This window comes from Mesoplodon mirus (assembly GCF_964341445.2).
Source record: "Mesoplodon mirus genome assembly, chromosome: 4".
Classification (NCBI taxonomy): domain Eukaryota; kingdom Metazoa; phylum Chordata; class Mammalia; order Artiodactyla; family Ziphiidae; genus Mesoplodon; species Mesoplodon mirus.
This window is the reverse complement of record NC_138979.1, coordinates 55,533,852-55,541,776: the sequence shown is the minus strand read 5'-3', so window position 1 is coordinate 55,541,776 and position 7,925 is coordinate 55,533,852.

The window sequence follows — 7,925 nt, the reverse complement described above, 5'->3', positions numbered from 1 at the left end:
TATCAATGTTAGTAGTTAGACATTTCGGGTTGACTCCTACAAGGAAGGGGGTGCTTGTGTTTGTGGTTGTGTTTTAGGTGGGTACGTGTCACTTTTTACTTCCTAGCATCCATTCTTCCTACTTCTGGTGACAGCACCACAATTTTCCTTTGAGAAAAATCAGTCCATGTGATTCCAGTGGGATGATCTACCCCTACCTCTGGAAGTGGGCCAATCAGAGCTTTCCACCCACATGGTTACAGGAACTGGGTCAGGAATGGGCCGATGAGAGCCTTTCCCAGGACTTCTGCTGGAACAATGGGGGAAGAGACATGCTTTTTCCATTGGAGATTTGACATGTGCTAGAAGGGAGTCTGGAGCTTCTGGAAGATAATACATGGGAATGGCATCTGTTCCAGTTACTGTTGCTGTGTAACAAACTACCCCAAGTCTTAGTGGCTTAAATGATAATCATTTTATCATATCCCCTGAATTCTGTAGGTCAGGATTTCATGTAGGGCTTGACTGGGCCATTCTACCTTTTATGACTTTGATTGAGGCCACTCAGTGGCATCCATCTGGTAAATGGGCTGGTCTCTCCTAGAGGGTACAAGACAGCTACACTCACATGACTGGTGATGTGAGGGCTGGAAGGCTGGGCTCAGCTGGGACTACCCACCAGAACACCTACACCAGGCCTCTCTGATTTGGTGGTCTCTGGGTAGTTAGCTGGCTTTCCCCAGAGCAAGCATCCCAAGTGGAAGCTGCATGACCTTTTCTGACCTAGCCTGAGAAGTTCACCTCATTCTTGGTTACAAGCAAGTCATAGCTCAGCTCAGATTCAAAGGGAAGGAAATTAGATTCTACCTCTTGATGGTAGAGTAGGGCAGTCACCTTGTACGAGAACACGCGCGGTGGGAGCTATCATTGCAGCCAACTTGGGAAAATACAGACTGTGACACTACAGCCTCCTTGGGAAAAAAGCCATCTCAGAGGAAGCAGTTGAGAAATGGAGAGAGAGCAGTCCTGATAATATTGTTTGAGTCCCTGGATCCAATTTTTCCCAGGACTTCAGTTATGACAACCATCAGTTTCCTTTCCTGCATAATCCAATCTGAGTTGTGCTTTTGTCTCTTGCAACTGAAAGATCTTTTACTCTTAGTGTGTATATCAGTTATCTATCACAGTACAACAAATCACCCCAAAACTCAGTGGCTTACAACAATGATTATTATTTCTCACGACTCTATGGGTGGCTAGACCATTCCTCTGCTGGTCTTCCCTGGCTCACTTATGCAACTGCTGAGGTGGAAAATTCAAGATGGCCTCATTCACATGTCTGGCTGTTGGCTGGGGGCCTCAGTTCTCCTTCATGTGGTCTCTTATCCTCTAGGAGGATAGATTGACTTCTTTATATGGTGATCTCAGGACCATGTTCCTGGGGAGTGAAGGCGGCAAAGTCTCTTGAGTGTCATTTCTGTCATTCCTTCGTTCAAAGCAAGTGACAAAGCCAGCCCAGGTCAAAGGTGAGTAAAGAGACTCCACCTCATAACGGGAGAGTTGCAAAGAATTTGTGGCCATATTTAATCCACCACAGTACGATAGATAGCTGGATCACATTAGATGGGGACATTTTTGAAATTAGCGTATGTATGGGAAGCAGGGTGTATGTGCCAGGCAGGCAGAGCCAGAGTGTTCTAGTATGTTCTCGCTGAGGAGCATACAGCTGGAGTGTCATTTCCATGGTGGCTCCTCTGAGCTGAGGGCACCCCATGACAAGGTCTACACTAGGTCACCGGTTCCCAGGGGCAACTCTGAGTTGAAGACCTACTGTGTCTGAGTGACTTCACCTCTCTGAGCCTCAGTTTTCCCTCTATAAAATGGGTGTGGTCATCCCTGCCTCGCAGATCAACTGTGAGGCTGAAGATGAGATGACGACCATGAAGGTGCCTTGTATATTACAGGATGGTGAACATTACCATCTGAGACCCGAGAAGGAATAGTCAAGGTGGGCCTGGGTGGTCAGAGAGGGCAAGAGGGAGGAGACTGAGATGGGGCATCGAAAGGTGGGGGACATTCACATGGGAGGGGAGGAAGGGCTGTATTTCAAGATGGGAAGCTGAGGAATAAAACTATAAAGGCATTGGGTTGGAACAGTGACAGACTGTATCTAGGATAGGGAGGAGAACAACAGGGTCAGAGAGCGAGCTCTCCCACTCCCGTAGACTCTGGGTGTCTAGGCTCCCATACATACTGGGTCAGCAGCCCCTGAGGGTTACTCAGAGCTACAGTCAAGTCTTCCAGTCCCCAGGGATCATTAGTGGCTTGTCCCTACCCAGGCCTGCAAAGCCCCCTCAGGCCGCAGGGGGGCAATGAAGGGAGCGTGGGAGTGGTGGTCAGAGAGCATGTTAGAGACACAGCACCTTCCTCTGGAGCCAGCAGCATCATGGCAGACCCCCCCCCAGTGTTCCCGAGCTCCTTTCCCCTCAGCAGGGTGGGGGCCCCTGGCCTTAGGCTTGGGTCACAGTTGGCCTGGCTAAACATGGCTCCAAGCCCCTCAGTCCCCTGGCTAGGGGTGGGAGTGATTGATGGGTTTCAGTGTGTTCCAAGCCGGGGCTTGGAGCTGCAGCAGACTAGCCTGGCCTGCAGAAGCCCCAGGTGGCCACTCATGGCTGGTGCTGACCCATCTAGGCCAGGCCCTGGACAGTCCAGATCTGTGGCCGCCTCCCAAGCCCTGACTATCCTAAGGTCCTGGCCAAGGAGAGCAGCAGCCTCTCCCTCAAAGGAGTCCTGGAAGCACCGGGTGGGAGTGAGCTCAGATTCCACCAATCTAGCCCTGCGCAGTTCACAGCTCAGCCCCACTTGGGGACAGGAAAGGATTCTTTGATGGGGGAGGTGGGAGGACATGAGCTAGAGGGACACAACCTGCTGGGCTGTAATCAGAACCCAGGGATTCTAGCTCACAGTCCCTCAGCCTATGCCAACCATGACAATACCCTCTGGCCACTGGGGCAGGATAGATGGGGCCTCAGTGTGAGTTCTGGGCCAAGCAAGGACACCTAGGCAGGAATCATGGCCTAAGGAGCTCCACTTTGCCAAGCCCTCACCTTGTAGACTTCCCTCCTCCCACTACAGAAAGAGAAGAGAGGGGTGCATTTGGGAGGCTGGGGAGACCTCTTTCACATACTCTGGGGTTCCATAGAGTAGAGGCCTTGGAGAGCAGCTGATTACCCTGACCTTGACCTCTGGTCCTCTGGTTTACCTTTCCCCACCTTCCTCTCCTGTCTACCTTGCTCTCCTTATCTAGACTCTGTGGTCGGGTAGCTTCTCTTGCCTCCCTCCTGACCTCTGGTGAGATTCTTTGGAGCTGTCATTTCTTCTTTTCTCTCCTTTCTGCAGTGTTTGTTGTCAGCATCTTATCAAATCTTGTAAGAGCTGGTGGGGGCCTCAGAGCTCACTCAGTCCAAACTCCTGTTGCACAGGTGGGGACACTGAGGTCCAGGGTCACTTGGGTCATTGCTTGTCCAAGATCGCACATCAAAATTAGCAACAGAGCCAGCACTAGGCTTTTGACTCCCAAGTTCTTGTTTTTCTCCTGTTATTTGATCAGGCTATTGTGGCTCAGCCTTTGTCCATGGACCAGCAGAGTTCTCAGGGGCTTCACTCAGTTCAGAATTTGCCTTCACTTAGTTCAGGCTAAAGCTGCTTCATGGCTTGGCTCTGATAATAATTGGACCAGACTGGGTCTACTACAGGATCTATGGGCCAAAAGCTGGAGTCCAGGAGGGAGACCAGGCTCCAACAGAAAAAGCAAACCGGCTCTGTGCCCCAGATCTGCTTAGGGGCTGTCCCTGCTAAACATCCTTCCTCCACCATCCTCCTCTCCCCCAACAGCTCCTGTCCAGGATGATGCTCAGAGAAACAGAGCTCCTAAACCCTTGTTTGTACACACACACACATTCACACAGAGAGAAAGACACAGACATACACACATACAGCATATACACAGGCACAGACACACACAACCACACACACACAGCTCTCTGGATAAGAGTGTGCACGGCTACACTGTGGGATCATTTCCATACAAGCCTCTTTCCTCTGAATGCATGGATACATCTCCTCCCTATGGTCTCCCAGTGCCCAGCCTGGAGCCTGCCCCCAAACAGGCGCTCAGTGAGGGTGTGTGGAAAGAGTGAGCTGACACTGGTGTGGAGGGCCACACGGGCCAGGCCTCCATCTCCAGGCCCTGCATGAGGCAGGAAGCCCAGTCCAGGCCAGATGAGCCTGAGACACGAGGCAGGCCTTGGAAGCTCCTGCTGTCTCCCTGGCTCACCCCTCCCCATCTTCTGCCTCCACCTGGTACTCTCTCCTTGTGTGGTCCATTAACCAGCCGCATCAAAATCACCTGGGAGCTTGTTAGAAATGCAAAGTCTCAGTCCTCACCTCAGACCTACTGAACTAGAGAGTCTGGGTGAGGGGCCCAGCATCTGTGTTTTAACAAGCCCTCCAGGGGATTCTAATACATGCTGAAATTACAGAACTGCTGCCTGTAATGACAGGCAAACTCGTGCTGCAGGGGAGGCGGGTGAAGTCTGGAAACACAAGCAGCTGCCTGTGCCACCTATGGGTAAGGCTGCTGTTCACTGCTGGTGGCACCCGTGCCCAAAGTCAGCCACACGCACACACACGCACATATGAGCATCTGGCAGGATCTCAGAGAATCCACATTCAGGAGCTCCTCTCAGGTCCAATGGGTATAGGCAGGTACCCAAATGAAAGCAGGCAGGGGTAAGGAAGAACTACTCTCATCCTATGCCCCACCATTCCTCTGTCCCTTGTCCCCTCTGAGGTTCCCTAAGTGCTCCCTCAGGGGCCACAGAAGCTGAGTAGTTGCCCAACTCAGACCAAGCACCCCCAGCTGAGAGGCCAGGTGATCTGTGGCTCTAAGAGAGCTTGGGGTATGTGCTAAGGCCAGCAAAGTTCTTTCTCTGCATAGGTGGGCCAGGGCCGGGGCCATGCGGGGGATCAGCAAGCAAAGCTTAGGCAAGAGCATCCCACCTCCTGAGCTATGAAATGCTGCCCACATGTAGAATTGCCCTTGGCCGCTTCCCAGGGCTGCTCAGTGCCCAGCCGCCAACCCACCCATCCCTCTGCTCTGGCCTATGGAGCCCCAGGCAGCTGCCCACCTGGCCCATCCCCAGGCCCTGCGGCCTCTCCCTCTGAAGATCTGGAAGCGAAATCCGGGCCCCTGGAGTCTGCAGGGGATGTGGGGAGGGGTGGGGAAGGCCGAGCTTCCTCAGGCTTGGATCTAGTTTCGCGGCCGCTTCCCGTGGTGCATTGCCACAGGCTGAGCCATCAGCTGTGCTATATAAGGCCCCGTGGCTGGGCTGCTGGGGAGAGGAAGACCTGGACCCCCCAGCTGAGGAGTCCCGCTCAGGACACGGTGAGCCCCACTCCTATTCTCCTCAGCCCATCCCTGCACCCCACTGCCTGGCTCAGCTATTCCTGACCACCCCTTATCTCCCCCAGAGAAGACTCCCCTTTCTGCTTTGGAGTTCTCTCCTTTCTCCCATTGACCCAAGGTCTTTTCCCTCCCCCACCTGAGGATAGGGGCCCTCAGAGGGTCCCAGTCAGGATCTCTGTACCTTTGGGAGCTCTGCTTTTTTCCTGCGGTCAGCCAGTCTTCTTTATCCGAGAGTTCTGGGACCCGTGGGATGGGGAGCCTCACCCACAGAGCATATGCTGAGGAAACTTCCATGGGCTGCCAGATGGGAAATGGTTTTTCCACAAGGTGCCTCAGGCCACTTCGGCTTCCCAGACAGTTGCGGAGCAGTCCCAGACTGAATGCTGTGCAGGCCCACGGAGCGCTCAGCCCTCTGCTCAGAGCCTGGGAGCGTGGCGTGAGACACACAAGAGCTGGAGACCTCGGGGACACCCGTGCTCTGTTCTCTGGGCTGAGAAACAGGTGGTGGTGGAGTTAGTGGGCTTAGAGCTGGATAGTCTGCAGCATGGGATTAGTCTGTTCTTCTTCCGGGACAACAAAGTGCTATTTTTTTAAATTAATTAATTTATTTATTTGTGGGGTTTTTTTGGCTGTGTTGGGTCTTCATTGCTGCGCGTGGGCTTTCTCTAGTTGTGGTGAGCGGGGGCTACTCTTCGTTGCAGTGCGTGGGCTTCTCATTGTCGTGGCTTCTCTTATTGTGGAGCACGGGCTCTAGGCACGCGGGCTTCAGTAGCTGTGGTACGTGGGCTCAGTAGTTGTGGCTTGCGGGCTCTAGAGAGCTGACTCAGTAGTTGTGGCGCACGGACTTAGTTGCTCCGCGGCATGTGGGATCTTCCCGGGCCAGGGCTTGAACCCGTGTCCTTTGCATTGGCAGGTGGATTCGTAACCACTGCGCCTCCAGGGAAGTCCCAACAAAGTGCTTTTGAATCTTTTTTCCAGAAAGGAGGAATCTCCCTTTTCTCACCACACCCTGGACTTGGGAGGTTGAAGGGAATCACTTTTGAATTTCCAGGCACTGGTCAGATTCTGGGTTGGCCAGAGCTCTGGGGAGAGAGAAAATTGAGCGGTAGCCTGGGCCACTCCCCCTGCATCCTTGCCCTATTGGCAGGCCTGCTCTCCTCTCCCTGCTCCTGCAGCCTGTAACCCATACTCAGCAGTTACTGGGGGGCCCTAGCCTCTCCCAGTACATCCCCTCTGCTCTCCCTCAGCAGGCTTCTGAGGGAGGCCCAGGAGCAGCCAGGCCAGAAACTCCCAGCCAGGCCCCAAACAAACAGGCCAAAAATGTGTTCCAGCTGCAGCCAGTGCACATCTGGGAATGTGTTCATGGAGGTGGTGTGTCTGAAGCATCTGCACCCTTCAGCTGGCCTGCCCTGTGAGGCGCCACTGTAGTCGGGGCAGGGGCTGCATAGCCTTAATATGTAAGCCTGTTGTGTGAGAATGGGAGCCCCAACAAGGGGTAGCAAAACATGCCCCCAAGCCCGGGTCTGGGAAGTGATTAATGAGTCACCCAGAGGCTGCCGCGGGTGAGCCCAGGCCCCTCCTCATTGGCAAGGAAACTTCTCACCCCTACTGTCCCTTGTGTCCCATCTTGATGTGGGACCCTGGCACCTGGACCTGGGGTTTGAATCCAGGTCTGCCTCATGTGAACTCAGAGTCTGACTCTGTGCATCTTGCAAGCCGCTCAGATTTGCAATTTGGGCAGGTGTCACTCTCACAAGACTTCATTCTGTCCACCTTTCACCCTTGATAGGTCAAGAAATAGTTCTGCTCAAGCCCTAAGAGGTGACTCAGAGAAGTGGAACCCGACAAGCTTTGTTTCTTTGCAGGTCACTGATCTGAGAAACTTCTCAGGGGATCACGTTCCAGGGACAATCCGACTCTGTGAAGGAACCCTCGCTCAACTCCTGCCACGTCCCCCACGGGACCTGGAGGAAAGATGGTGGTGATCAAGGCCTGCGTGTTCTTCTTCCTGGTCCTAGAGGTCACCTCTCTGTTGGGTACAGGCTAAGTATCTACTGTCTCTCTAATCCCCCACTTGTCATAATGAAGTCACTATGGTCTGGGACCCAACTCTGCATCTGCCTTAAGCCACAGCAGTGGCTCTAAGACCTGAGGCTGGTTTGTCTATTTATTCATAATTTATACCCTGCTTGTTTTCCTAAAGGATTTGAGATAAGTCCCAATATTAAAACTCACAGAACAGAATCTTTTAAAAGAGGAGCAGGGCAAGTGTCACTCAGAAGGTGGAAAAAAGATAAGAGGGTTACCACAGCTCCTGAGTGTTAAATTTAGCTCTGAGCTTTCTGATAGCCAAAGCAAAAGGGATCCCTGAGTTCTCACAGCCAGATTTTTGGTTTTAGTTTCATGAAAATTCATTTAGACCCTGTAACCAAATTTCTCAGAGACACCAGAACCCCTTCTGGTCTCCTTGTCCTCTGAC